Raw genomic sequence first — 14,273 nt, 5'->3', positions numbered from 1 at the left:
TCAGTATGTGTAGAGGCTTGGAGGGGCTTTGTGCTGGGAGAGAAGCTGAGTCCTGATTAGGGGGCGGGGCTTCACTGACGAGGGGTCCTATAAAGGTAGCAGCCAGTCAGGCAGCGACACAGACAGCTGCAGCGGTACAGGAGCTAGCAAACAGAGCTGTAAACAGGGGAGTTTGAGTTGGAGTTCTGTTGGAGGAGAAGGTATTTTTGTGTGTTTGGTTTTGTATTGGAAGCATCTGTATGTGTAGGGGCTTTGTGCTGGGAGAGAAGCTGAGCCCTGATTAGGGGGCGGGGCTTCACTGACTAGGGGTCCTAAAAAGGTAGCAGCCAGTCAGGCAGCGGCACAGACAGCTGCAGCGGCACAGGAGCGAGCAAACAGAGCTGTAAACAGGGGAGTTTGAGAGGGAGTTCTGTTGGAGGAGAAGGTATTTGTGTGTGTTTGGTTTTGTATTGGTAGTATCTGTATGTGTAGAGGCTTTGTGCTGGAGAGAAGATGAGCCCTGATTAGGGGGCGGGCTTCACTGACTAGGGGTCCTATAAAGGTAGCAGCCAGTCAGGCAGCGGCACAGACAGCTGCAGTGGCACAGGAGCTAGCAAACAGAGCTGTAAACAGGGGAGGTTGAGTGGGACTTCTGTTGGAGGAGAAGGTATTTGTGTGTGTGTTTGGTTTTGTATTGGTAGTATCTGTATGTGTAGAGGCTTGGAGGGGCTTTGTGCTGGGAGCGAAGCTGAGCCCAGATTAGGGGGCGGAGCTTCACTGACTAGGGGTCCTATAAAGGTAGCAGCCAGTCAGGCAGCGGCACAGGAATTTAGCAAACTGAGCTGTACACAGGGAGTTTGAGTGGGAGTTCTGTTGGAGGAGAAGGTATTTGTGTGTGTTTGGTTTTGTATTGGTAGTATCTGTATGTGTAGAGGCTTTGTGCTGGGAGAGCAGCTGAGCCCTGATTAGGGGGCGGGGCTTCGCTGACTAGGGGTCCTATGAAGGTAGCCGCCAGTCAGGCAGCGTCACAGACAGCTGCAGGGGCACAGGAGCTAGCAAACAGAGCTGTAAACAGGGGAGTTTGAGTGGGAGTTCTGTTGGAGGAGAAGGTATTTGTGTGTGTTTGGTTTTGTATTGGTAGTATCTGTATCTGTAGGGGCTTTGTGCTGGGAGAGAAGCTGAGCCCTGATTAGGGGGCGGGGCTTCCCTGACTAGGGGTCCTATAAAGGGAGCAGCCAGTCAGGCAGCGGCACAGACAGCTGCAGCGGCACAGGAGCTAGCAAATAGAGCTGTAAACAGGGGAGTTTGAGTGGGAGTACTGCTGGAGTAGAAGGTATTTGTGTGTGTTTGGTTTTGTATTGGTAGTATCTGTATGTGTAGGGGCTTCGTGCTGGGAGAGAAGCTGAGTCCTGATCAGGGGGCGGGGCTTCCCTGACTAGGGGTCCTACAAAGGTAGCAGCCAGTCAGGCAGCGGCACAGGAGCTAGCAAACAGAGCGGTAAACAGGGGAGTTTGAGTGGGAGTTCTGTTGGAGGAGAAGGTATTTGTTTGTGTGTTGGGTTTTGTATTGGTGGTATCTGTATGTGTAGGGGCCTTGTCCTGGGAGAGAAGCTGAGCCCTGATTAGGGGGCGGGGCTTCCCTTACTAGGGGTCCTATACAGGTTGCAGCCAGTCAGGCAGCGGCACAGGAGCTATCAAACAGAGCTGTAAACAGGGGAGTTTGAGCGGGAGTACTGTTGGAGTAGAAGGTATTTGTGTATGTTTGGTTTTGTATTGGTAGTATTTGTATGTGTAGGGGCTTTGTGCTGAGACAGAAGCTGAGCCCTGATTAGGGGTCGGGGCTTCACTGACTAGGGGTCCTATAAAGGTAGCAGCCAGTCAGGCAGCGGCACAGACAGCTGCAGTGGCACAGGAGCTAGCAAACAGAGCTGTAAACAGGGGAGTTTGAGTGGGAGTTCTGTTGGAGCAGAAGGTATTTGTGTGTGTTTGGTTTTGTATTGGTAGTATCTGTATGTGTAGAGGCTTGGAGGGGCTTTGTGCTGGGAGCGAAGCTGAGCCCAGATTAGGGGGCGGAGCTTCACTGACTAGGGGTCCTATAAAGGTAGCAGCCAGTCAGGCAGCGGCACAGGAATTTAGCAAACTGAGCTGTACACAGGGGAGTTTGAGTGGGAGTTCTGTTGGAGGAGAAGGTATTTGTGTGTGTTTGGTTTTGTATTGGTAGTATCTGTATGTGTAGAGGCTTTGTGCTGGGAGAGAAGATGAGCCCTGATTAGGGGGCGGGGCTTCACTGACTAGGGGTCCTATAAAGGGAGCAGCCAGTCAGGCAGCGACACAGACAGCTGCAGCGGTACAGGAGCTAGCAAACAGAGCTTTAAACGGGGTAGTTTGAGTGGGAGTTCTGTTGGAGGAGAAGGCATTTGTGTGTGTATTTGGGTTTGTATTGGTGGTATCTGTGTGTGTAGAGGCTTGGAGGGGCTTTGTGCTGGGAGAGAGGATGAGCCCTGATTAGGGGGCGGGGCTTCGCTGACTAGGGGTCCTATGAAGGTAGCCGCCGGTCAGGCAGCGTCACAGACAGCTGCAGGGGCACAGGAGCTAGCAAACAGAGCTGTAAACAGGGGAGTTTGAGTGGGAGTTCTGTTGGAGGAGAAGGTATTTGTGTGTGTTTGGTTTTGTATTGGTAGTATCTGTATGTGTAGGGGCTTTGTGTTGGGAGAGAAGCTGAGCCCTGATTAGGGGGCGGGGCTTCCCTGACTAGGGGTCCTATAAAGGTAGCAGCCAGTCAGGCAGCGGCACAGGAGCTAGCAAACAGAGCTGTAAACAGGGGAGTTTGAGTGGGAGTTCTGTTGGAGGAGAAGGTATTTCTGTGTGTTTGGTTTTGTATTGTTAGTATCTGTATGTGTAGGGGCTTTGTGTTGGGAGAGAAGCTGAGCCCTGATTAGGGGGCGGGGCTTCACTGACTAGGGGTCCTATAAAGGTAGCAGCCAATCAGGCAGCGGCACAGGAGCTAGCAAACAGAGCTGTAAACAGGGGAGTTTGAGTCGGAGTTCTGTTGGAGGAGAAGGTATTTGTGTGTGCTTGGTTTTGTATTGGTAGTATCTGTATGTGTAGGGGCTTTGTGCTGGGAGAGAAGCTTAGCCCTGATTAGGGGGCGGGGCTTCACTGACGAGGGGTCCTATAAAGGGAGCAGCCAGTCAGGCAGCGGCACAGACAGCTGCAGTGGCACAGGAGCTTGCAAACTGGGCTGTAAACAGGGGAGTTTGAGTGGGAGTTCTGTTGGAGGAGAAGGTATTTGTGTTTGTTTGGTTTTGTATTGGTAGTATCTGTATGTGTAGGGGCTTGGAGGGGCTTTCTGCTGGGAGAGAAGCTGAGCCCTGATTAGGGGGCGGGGCTTCACTGACGAGGGGTCCTATAAAGGTAGCAGCCATTCAGGCCTCGGAACAGGAGCTAGCAAACTGAGCTGTAAACGGGAGTTTGAGAGAGAGTTCTGTTGGAGGAGAAGGTATTTGTGTGTGTTTGGTTTTGTATTGGTAGTATCTGTATGTGTAGAGGCTTTGTGCTGGGAGAGAAGATGAGCCCTTATTAGGGGGCGGGGCTTCACTGACTAGGGGTCCTATAAAGGTAGCAGCCAGTCAGACAGCGGCACAGAGAGCTGCAGTGGCACAGGAGCTAGCAAACAGGGCTGTAAACAGGGGAGTTTGAGTGGGAGTTCTGTTGGAGGAGAAGGCATTTGTGTGTGTATTTGGGTTTGTATTGGTGGTATCTGTGTGTGTAGAGGGTTGGAGGGGCTTTGTGCTGGGAGAGAGGATGAGCCCTGATTAGGGGGCGAAGCTTCGCTGACTAGGGGTCCTATGAAGGTAGCCGCCAGTCAGGCAGCGTCACAGACAGCTGCAGGGGCACAGGAGCTAGCAAACAGAGCTGTAAACAGGGGAGTTTGAGTGGGAGTTCTGTTGGAGGAGAAGGTATTTGTGTGTGTTTGGTTTTGTATTGGTAGTATCTGTATGTGTAGAGGTTTGGAGGGGCTTTGTGCTGGGGGAGAAACTGAGCCCTGATTAGGGGGCGGGACTTCCCTGACTAGGGGTCCTATAAAGGTAGCAGCCAGTCAGGCAGCGGCACAGGAGCTAGCAAACAGAGCTGTAAACAGGGGAGTTTGAGAGGGAGTTCTGTTGGAGGAGAAGGTATTTGTGTGTGTGTTTGGTTTTGTATTGGTAGTATCTGTATGTGTAGAGGCTTTGTGCTCGGAGAGAAGATGAGCCCTGATTAGGGGGCGGGGCTTCACTGACTAGGGGTCCTATAAAGGTAGCAGCCAGTCAGGCAGCGGCACAGACAGCTGCAGCGGCACTGGAGCTAGCAAACAGAGCTGTAAACGGGAGTTTGAGTGGGAGCTCTGTTGGAGGAGAAGGCATTTGTGTGTGTGTTTGGTTTTATATTGGTGGTATCTGTGTGTGTAGAGGCTTGGAGGGGCTTTGTGCTGGGAGAGAAGATGAGCCCTGATTAGGGGGCGGGGCTTCGCTGAGTAGGGGTCCTATAAAGGTAGCCGCCAGTCAGGCAGCGTCACAGACAGCTGCAGGGGCACAGGAGCTAGCAAACAGAGCTGTAAACAGGGGAGTTTGAGTGGGAGATCTGTTGGAGGAGAAGGTATTTGTGTGTGTTTGGTTTTGTATTGGTAGTATCTGTATGTGTAGGGGCTTTGTCCTGGGAGAGAAGCTGAGCCCTGATTAGGTGGCGGGGCTTCCCTGACTAGGGGTCCTATAAAGGTAGCAGCCAGTCAGGCAGCGGCACAGGAGCTAGCAAACAGAGCTGTAAACAGGGGAGTTTGAGTGGGAGTTCTGTTGGAGGAGAAGGTATTTGTGTGTGTTTGGTTTTGTATTGGTGGTATCTGTATGTGTAGGGGCCTTGTCCTGGGAGAGAAGCTGAGCCCTGATTAGGGGGCGGGGCTTCCCTTACTAGGGGTCCTATAAAGGTTGCAGCCAGTCAGGCAGCGGCACAGGAGCTATCAAACAGAGCTGTAAACAGGGGAGTTTGAGTGGGAGTACTGTTGGAGTAGAAGGTATTTGTGTGTGTTTGGTTTTGTATTGGTAGTATCTGTATGTGTAGGGGCTTTGTGCTGAGACAGAAGCTGAGCCCTGATTAGGGGTCGGGGCTTCACTGACTAGGGGTCCTATCAAGGTAGCAGCCAGTCACGTAGCGGCACAGACAGCTGCAGCGGCACAGGAGCGAGCAAACACAGCTGTAAACAGGGGAGTTTGAGTGGGAGTTCTGTTGGAGGAGAAGGTATTTGTGTGTGTTTGGTTTTGTATTGGTGGTATCTGTATGTGTAGAGGCTTGGAGGGGCTTTGTGCTGGGAGAGAAGCTGAGCCCTGAAAAGGGGGCGGGGCTTCACTGACAAGGGGTCCTATAAAGGTAGCAGCCTATCAGGCAGCGGCACAGGAGCTAGCAAACAGAGCTGTAAACAGGGGAGTTTGAGTGGGAGTTCTGTTGGAGGAGAAGGCACTTGTGTGTGTTTGGTTTTGTATTGGTAGTATCTGTATGTGCAGGGGCTTTGTGCTGGGAGAGAAGCTGAGCCCTGATTAGGGGGCGGGGCTTCACTGACGAGGGGTCCTATAAAGGGAGCAGCCAGTCAGGCAGCGGCAAGATAGCTGCAGTGGCACAGGAGCTTGCAAACTGAGCTGTAAACAGGGGACTTTGAGTGGGAGTTCTGTTGGAGGAGAAGGTATTTGTGTTTGTTTGGTTTTGTATTGGTAGTATCTGTATGTGTAGGGGCACTGTGGTGGGAGAGAAGCTGAGACCTGATTAGGGGGCGGGGCTTCGCTGACTAGGGGTGCTATGAAGGTAGCAGCCAGTCAGGCAGCGTCACAGACAGCTGCAGCGGCACTGGAGTCAGCAAACAGAGCTGTAAACAGGGGAGTTTGAGTGGGAGTTCTGTTGGAGGAGAAGGTATTTGTGTGTGTTTGGATTTGTGTTGGTAGTATCTGTATGTGTAGAGGCTTTGTGCTGGGAGAGAAGCTGAGCCCTGATTTGTGGGCGGGGCTTCACTGACTGGGGTCTTATAAAGGTAGCAGCTAGTCACGCAGCGGCACAGACAGCTGCAGCGGCACAGGAGCTAGCAAACAGAGCTGTAAACAGGGGAGTTTGAGTGGGAGTTCTGTTGGAGGAGAAGGTATTTGTGTGTGCTTGGTTTTGTATTGGTAGTATCTGTATGTGTAGGGGCTTTGTGCTGGGAGAGAAGCTGAGCCCTGATTAGGGGGCGGGGCTTCACTGACGAGGGGTCCTATAAAGGGAGCAGCCAATCAGGCAGCGACACAGACAGCTGCAGTGGCACAGGAGCTAGCCAACAGAGCTGTAAACAGGGGAGTTTGAGTGGGAGTTCTGTTGGAGGAGAAGGTATTTGTGTGTGTGTTTGGTCTTGTATTGGTAGTATCTGTGTGTGTAGGGGCTTTGTGCTGGGAGAGAAGCTGAGCAATGATTAGGGGGCGGGGCTTCACTGACTGGGGTCCTATAAAGGTAGCAGCCAGTCAGGCAGCGGCACAGGAGCTATCAAACAGAGCTGTAAACAGGGGAGTTTGAGTGGGAGTACTGTTGGAGTAGAAGGTATTTGTGTGTGTTTGGTTTTGTATTGGTAGTATCTGTATGTGTAGGGGCTTTGTGCTGAGACAGAAGCTGAGCCCTGATTAGGGGTCGGGGCTTCACTGACTAGGGGTCCTATAAAGGTAGCAGACAGTCAGGCAGCGGCACAGGAGCTAGCAAAAAGAGCTGTAAACAGGGGAGTTTGAGTGGGAGTTCTGTTGGAGGAGAAGGTATTTGTGTGTGTTTGGTTTTGTATTGGTGGTATCTGTATGTGTAGAGGCTTGGAGGGGCTTTGTGCTGGGAGAGAAGCTGAGCCCTGATTATGGGGCGGGGCTTCACTGACTAGGGGTCCTATAAAGGTAGCAGCCAATCAGGCAGCGGCACAGGAGCTAGCAAACAGAGCTGTAAACAGGGGAGTTTGAGTGGGAGTTCTGTTGGAGGAGAAGGCATTTGTGTGTGTTTGGTTTTTTATTGGTAGTATCTGTATGTGTAGAGGCTTTGTGCTGGGAGAGAAGATGAGCCCTGATTCGGGGACGGGGCTTCACTGACTAGGGGTCCTATAAAGGTAGCAGCCAGTCAGGCAGCGGCCCAGACAGCTGCAGTTGCACAGGAGCTAGCAAACAGAGCTGTAAACAGGGGAGTTTGAGTGGGAGTTGTGTTGGAGCAGAAGGTATTTTTGTGTGTTTGGTTTTGTATTGGTAGTATCTGTATGTGTAGGGGCTTTGTGCTCGGAGAGAAGATGAGCCCTGATTAGGGGGCGGGGCTTCACTGACTAGGGGTCCTATAAAGGTAGCAGCCAGTCAGGCAGCGGCACAGACAGCTGCAGCGGCACTGGAGCTAGCAAACAGAGCTGTAAACGGGAGTTTGAGTGGGAGCTCTGTTGGAGGAGAAGGCATTTGTGTGAGTGTTTGGTTTTATATTGGTGGTATCTGTGTGTGTAGAGGCTTGGAGGGGCTTTGTGCTGGGAGAGAAGCTGAGCCCTGATTAGGGGGCGGGGCTTCGCTGACTAGGGGTCCTATAAAGGTAGCAGCCAGTCAGGCAGCGGCACAGGAGCTAGCAAACAGAGCTGTAAACAGGGGAGTTTGAGTGGGAGTTCTGTTGGAGGAGAAGGTATTTGTGTGTGTTTGGTTTTGTATTGTTAGTATCTGTATGTGAAGGGGCTTTGTGTTGGGAGAGAGGATGAGCCCTGATGAGGGGGCGAAGCTTCGCTGACTAGGGGTCCTATGAAGGTAGCCGCCAGTCAGGCAGCGTCACAGACAGCTGCAGGGGCACAGGAGCTAGCAAACAGAGCTGTAAACAGGGGAGTTTGAGTGGGAGTTCTGTTGGAGGAGAAGGTATTTGTGTGTGTTTGGTTTTGTATTGGTAGTATCTGTATGTGTAGGGGCTTTGTGCTGAGACAGAAGCTGAGCCCTGATTAGGGGTCGGGGCTTCACTGACTAGGGGTCCTATAAAGGTAGCAGCCAGTCACGTAGCGGCACAGACAGCTGCAGCGGCACAGGAGCTAGCAAACAGAGCTGTAAACAGGGGAGTTTGAGTGGGAGTTCTGTTGGAGGAGAAGGTATTTGTGTGTGTTTGGTTTTGTATTGGTGGTATCTGTATGTGTAGAGGCTTGGAGGGGCTTTGTGCTGGGAGAGAAGCTGAGCCCTGATTCGGGGGCGGGGCTTCACTGACGAGGGGTCCTATAAAGGGAGCAGCCAGTCAGGCAGCGGCACAGATAGCTGCAGTGGCACAGGAGCTTGCAAACTGAGCTGTAAACAGGGGACTTTGAGTGGGAGTTCTGTTGGAGGAGAAGGTATTTGTGTTTGTTTGGTTTTGTATTGGTAGTATCTGTATGTGTAGGGGGTTTGTGCTGGGAGAGAAGCTGAGCCCTGATTAGGGGGCGGGGCTTCCCTGACTAGGGGTCCTATAAAGGGAGCAGCCAGTCAGGCAGCAGCACAGGAGCTAGCAAAAAGAGCTGTAAACGGGAGTTTGAGTGGGAGTTCTGTTGGAGGAGAAGGTATTTGTGTGTGTTTGGTTTTGTTTTGGTAGTATCTGTATGTGTAGGGGCTTTTTGCTGGGACAGAAGCTGTGCCCTGATTAGGGTGCAGGGCTTCACTGACTAGGGGTCCTATAAAGGTAGCAGCCAGTCAGGCAGCGGCACAGACAGCTGCAGTGGCACAGGAGCTTGCAATCTGAGCTATAAACAGGGGAGTTTGAGTCAGAGTTCTGTTGGAGGAGAAGGTATTTGTGTGTGTTTGGTTTTGTATTGGTGGTATCTGTATGTGTAGAGGCTTGGAGGGGCTTTGTGCTGGGAGAGAAGCTGAGCCCTGATTATGGGGCGGGGCTTCACTGACTAGGGGTCCTATAAAGGTAGCAGCCAATCAGGCAGCGGCACAGGAGCTAGCAAACAGAGCTGTAAACAGGGGAGTTTGAGTGGGAGTTCTGTTGGAGGAGAAGGTATTCGTGTGTGTGTGTTTCGTATTGTATTGTTAGTATCTGTATGTGCAGGGACTTTGTGCTGGGAGAGAAGCTTAGCCCTGATTAGGGGGCGGGGCTTCCCTGACTAGGGGTCCTATAAAGGTAGCAGACAGTCAGGCAGCGGCACAGGAGCCAGCAAACAGAGTTGTAAACAGGGGAGTTTGAGTGGGAGTTCTGTTGGAGGAGAAGGTATTTGTGTGTGCTTGGTTTTGTATTGGTAGTATCTGTATGTGTAGGGGCTTTGTGCTGGGAGAGAAGCTTAGCCCTGATTAGGGGTCGGGGCTTCACTGACGAGGGGTCCTATAAAGGGAGCAGCCAGTCAGGCAGCGGCACAGACAGCTGCAGTGGCACAGGAGCTTGCAAACTGAGCTGTAAACAGGGGACTTTGAGTGGGAGTTCTGTTGGAGGAGAAGGTATTTGTGTTTGTTTGGTTCTGTATTGGTAGTATCTGTATGTGTAGGGTCTTGGAGGGACTTTGTGCTGGGAGAGAAGCTGAGCCTTGATTAGGGGGCGGGGCTTCACTGACTAGGGGTCCTATAAAGGTAGCAGCCAGTCAGGCAGCGGCACAGACAGCTGCAGCGGCACAGGAGCTAGCAAACAGAGCTGTAAGCAGGGGAGTTTGAGTGGGAGTTCTGTTGGAGGAGAAGGTATTTGTGTGTGTTTGGTTTTGTATTGGTAGTATCTGTATGTGTAGGGGCTTTTTGCTGGGAGAGAAGCTGAGCCCTGATTAGGTTGCAGGGCTTCACTGACCAGGGGTCCTATAAAGGTAGCAGCCAGTCAGGCAGCGGCACAGACAGCTGCAGGGGCACAGGAGCTTGCAAACTGAGCTGTAAGCAGGGGAGTTTGAGTGGGAGTTCTGTTGGAGGAGAAGGTATTTGTGTGTATTTGGTTTTGTATTGGTGGTATCTGTATGTGTAGGGGCTTTGTGCTGGGAGAGAAGCTGAGCCCTGATTAGGGGGCGGGGCTTCCCTGACTAGGGGTTCTATAAAGGGAGCAGCCAGTCAGGCAGCAGCACAGGAGCTAGCAAACAGAGCTGTAAACAGGGGAGTTTGAGTGGGAGTTCTGTTGGAGGAGAAGGTATTTGTGTTTGTTTGGTTTTGTATTGGTAGTATCTGTATGTGCAGGGGCTTGGAGGGGCTTTGTGCTGGGAGAGAAGCTGAGCCCTGATTAGGGGGCGGGGCTTCACTTACCAGGGGTCCTATAAAGGTAGCAGCCAGTCAGGCAGCGGCACAGGAATTTAGCAAACAGAGCTGTAAACAGGGGAGTTTGAGTGGGAGTTCTGTTTGAAGAGAAGGTATTTGTGTGTGTTTGGTTTTGTATTGGTAGTATCTGTATGTGTAGGGTCTTTGTGCTGGGAGAAAAGCTGAGCCCTCATTAGGGGGCGGGGCTTCACTGACTAGGGGTCCTATAAAGGGAGCAGCCAGTCAGGCAGGGGCACAGACAGCTGCAGCGGCACAGGACCTTGCAAACAGAGCTGTAAACAGGGGAGTTTGAGTGGGAGTTCTGTTGGAGGAGAAGGTATTTGTGTGTGTGTTTGGTTTTGTATTGGTGGTATCTGTATGTGTAGAGGCTTGGAGGGGCTTTGTGCTGGGAGAGAAGCTGAGCCCTGATTAGGGGGCGGGGCTTCGCTGACTAGGATTCGTATGATTGTAGCAGCCAGTCAGGCAGCGTCACAGACAGCTGCAGGGGCACAGGAGCTAGCAAACAGAGCTGTAAACAGGGGAGTTTGAGTGGTAGTTCTGTTGGAGGAGAAGGTATTTGTGTGTGTTTGGTTTTGTATTGGTAGCATCTGTATGTGTAGGGGCTTTGTGCTGGGAGAGAAGCTGAGCCCTGATTAGAGGGCGGGGCTTCACTGACTAGGGGTCCTATAAAGGGAGCAGCCAGTCAGGCGGCGCCACGGACAGCTGCAGCGGCACAGGAGCTAGCAAACAGAGCTGTAAACAGGGGAGTTTGAGTGGGAGTTCTGTTGGAAGAGAAGGTATTTGTGTGTGTTTGGTTTTGTATTGGTAGCGTCTGTATGTGTAGGGTCTTTGTGCTGGGAGAAAAGCTGAGCCCTGATTAGGGGCGGGGCTTCACTGATGAGGGGTCCTATAAAGGGAGCAGCCAGTCAGGCAGCGACACAGACAGCTGCAGCGGTACAGGAGCTAGCAAACAGAGCTCTAAACAGGGGAGTTTGAGTGGGACTTCTGTTGGAGGAGAAGGTATTTGTGTGTGTGTTTGGTTTTGTATTGGTAGTATCTGTATGTGTAGAGGCTTGGAGGGGCTTTGTGCTGGGAGCGAAGCTGAGCCCTGATTAGGGGGCGGAGCTTCACTGACTAGGGGTCCTATAAAGGTAGCAGCCAGTCAGGCAGCGGCACAGGAATTTAGCACACTGAGCTGTACACAGGGGAGTTTGAGTGGGAGTTCTGTTGGAAGAGAAGGTATTTGTGTGTGTTTGGTTTTGTGTTGGTGGTATCTGTATGTGTAGAGGCTTTGTGCTGGGAGAGAAGCTGAGCCCTGATTAGGGGGCGGGGCTTCACTGACGAGGGGTCCTATAAAGGGAGCAGCCAGTCAGGCAGCCGCACAGACAGCTGCAGTGGCACAGGAGCTAGCAAACAGAGCTGTAAACAGGGGAGTTTGAGTGGGAGTTCTGTTGGAGCAGAAGGTATTTGCGTGTGTTTGGTTTTGTATTGGTAGTATCTGTATGTGTAGAGGCTTGGAGGGGCTTTGTGCTGGGAGAGAAGCTGAGCCCTGATTAGGGGGCGGGGCTTCCCTGACTAGGGGTCCTATAAAGGGAGCAGCCAGTCAGGCAGGGGCACAGACAGCTGCAGCGGAACAGGAGCTAGCAAACAGAGCTGTAAACAGGGGAGTTTGAGAGGGAGTTCTGTTGGAGGAGAAGGTATTTGTGTGTGTTTGGTTTTGTATTGGTAGTATCTGTATGAGTAGAGGCTTTGTGCTGGAGAGAAGATGAGCCCTGATTAGGGGGCGGGGCTTCACTGACTAGGGGTCCTATAAAGGGAGCAGCTAGTCAGGCAGGGGCACAGACAGCTGCAGCGGAAGAGGAGCTAGCAAACAGAGCTGTAAACAGGGGAGTTTGAGTGGGAGTTCTGTTGGAGGAGAAGGTATTTGTGTGTGTGTTTTGGTTTTGTATTGGTAGTATCTGTATGTGTAGACGATTGGAGGGGCTTTGTGCTGGGAGCGAAGCTGAGCCCTGATTAGGGGGCGGAGCTTCACTGACTAGGGGTCCTATAAAGGGAGCAGCCAGTCAGGCAGCGGCACAGGAATTTAGCAAACTGAGCTGTACACAGGGGAGTTTGAGTGGGAGTTCTGTTGGAAGAGAAGGTATTTGTGTGTGTTTGGTTTTGTATTGGTAGTATCTGTATGTGTAGAGGCTTTGTGCTGGAGAGAAGATGAGCCCTGATTAGGGGGCGGGGCTTCACTGACTAGGGGTCCTATAAAGGGAGCAGCCAGTCAGGCAGGGGCACAGACAGCTGCAGCGGAACAGGAGCTAGCAAACAGAGCTGTAAACAGGGGAGTTTGAGAGGGAGTTCTGTTGGAGGAGAAGGTATTTGTGTGTGTTTGGTTTTGTATTGGTAGTATCTGTATGAGTAGAGGCTTTGTGCTGGAGAGAAGATGAGCCCTGATTAGGGGGCGGGGCTTCACTGACTAGGGGTCCTATAAAGGGAGCAGCCAGTCAGGCAGGGGCACAGACAGCTGCAGCGGAAGAGGAGCTAGCAAACAGAGCTGTAAACAGGGGAGTTTGAGTGGGAGTTCTGTTGGAGGAGAAGGTATTGGTGTGTGTGTTTTGGTTTTGTATTGGTAGTATCTGTATGTGTAGAGGATTGGAGGGGCTTTGTGCTGGGAGCGAAGCTGAGCCCTGATTAGGGGGCGGAGCTTCACTGACTAGGGGTCCTATAAAGGGAGCAGCCAGTCAGGCAGCGGCACAGGAATTTAGCAAACTGAGCTGTACACAGGGGAGTTTTAGTGGGAGTTCTGTTGGAAGAGAAGGTATTTGTGTGTGTTTGGTTTTGTGTTGGTGGTATCTGTATGTGTAGGGGCTTTTTGCTGGGAGAGAAGCTGAGCCCTGATTAGGGTGCGGGGCTTCACTGACCAGGGGTCCTATAAAGGGAGCAGCCAGTCAGGAAGCGGCACAGACAGCTGCAGTGGCACAGGAGCTAGCAAACAGAGCTGTAAACAGGGGAGTTTGAGTGGGAGTTCTGTTGGAGGAGAAGGTATTTGTGTGTGTGTTTGGTTTTGTATTGGTGGTATCTGTATGTGTAGAGGCTTGGAGGGGCTTTGTGCTGGGAGAGAAGCTGAACCCTGATTAGGGGGCGGGGCTTCACTGACCAGGGGTCCTATAAAGGGAGCAGCCAGTCAGGCAGGGGCACAGACAGCTGCAGCGGAACAGGAGCTAGCAAACAGAGCTGTAAACAGGGGAGTTTGAGAGGGAGTTCTGTTGGAGGAGAAGGTATTTGTGTGTGTTTGGTTTTGTATTAGTAGTATCTGTATGAGTAGAGGCTTTGTGCTGGGAGAGAAGCTGAGCCCTGATTAGGGGGCGGGGCTTCGCTGACTAGGGGTCGTATGATTGTAGCAGCCAGTCAGGCAGCGTCACAGACAGCTGCAGGGGCACAGGAGCTAGCAAACAGAGCTGTAAACAGGGGAGTTTGAGTGGGAGTTCTGTTGGAGGAGAAGGTATTTGTGTGTGTGTGGTTTTGTATTGGTAGCATCTGTATGTGTAGGGGCTTTGTGCTGGGAGAGAAGCTGAGCCCTGATTAGGGGGCGGGGCTTCACTGACTAGGGGTCCTATAAAGGGAGGAGCCAGTCAGGCGGCGGCACGGACAGCTGCAGCGGCACAGGAGCTAGCAAACAGAGCTGTAAACAGGGGAGTTTGAGTGGGAGTTCTGTTGGAGGAGAAGGTATTTTTTGTGTGTTTGGTTTTGTATTGCTGGTATCTGTATGTGTAGGGGCTTTGTGCTGGGAGAGAAGCTGAGCCCTGATTAGGGGGCGGGGCTTCCCTGACTAGGGGTTCTATAAAGGGAGCAGCCAGTCAGGCAGCAGCACAGGAGCTAGCAAACAGAGCTGTAAACAGGGGAGTTTGAGTGGGAGTTCTGTTGGAGGAGAAGGTATTTGTGTTTGTTTGGTTTTGTATTGGTAGTATCTGTATGTGCAGGGGCTTGGAGGGGCTTTGTGCTGGGAGAGAAGCTGAGCCCTGATTAGGGGGCGGGGCTTCACTTACCAGGGGTCCTATAAAGGTAGCAGCCAGTCAGGCAGCGGCACAGGAATTTAGCAAACAGA

This window comes from Lepidochelys olivacea (genome assembly GCF_965140295.1).
Source record: "Lepidochelys olivacea isolate rLepOli2 genome assembly, chromosome: 21".
In the NCBI taxonomy this organism is placed as follows: domain Eukaryota; kingdom Metazoa; phylum Chordata; order Testudines; family Cheloniidae; genus Lepidochelys; species Lepidochelys olivacea.
This window is presented reverse-complemented; position numbering follows the sequence as displayed.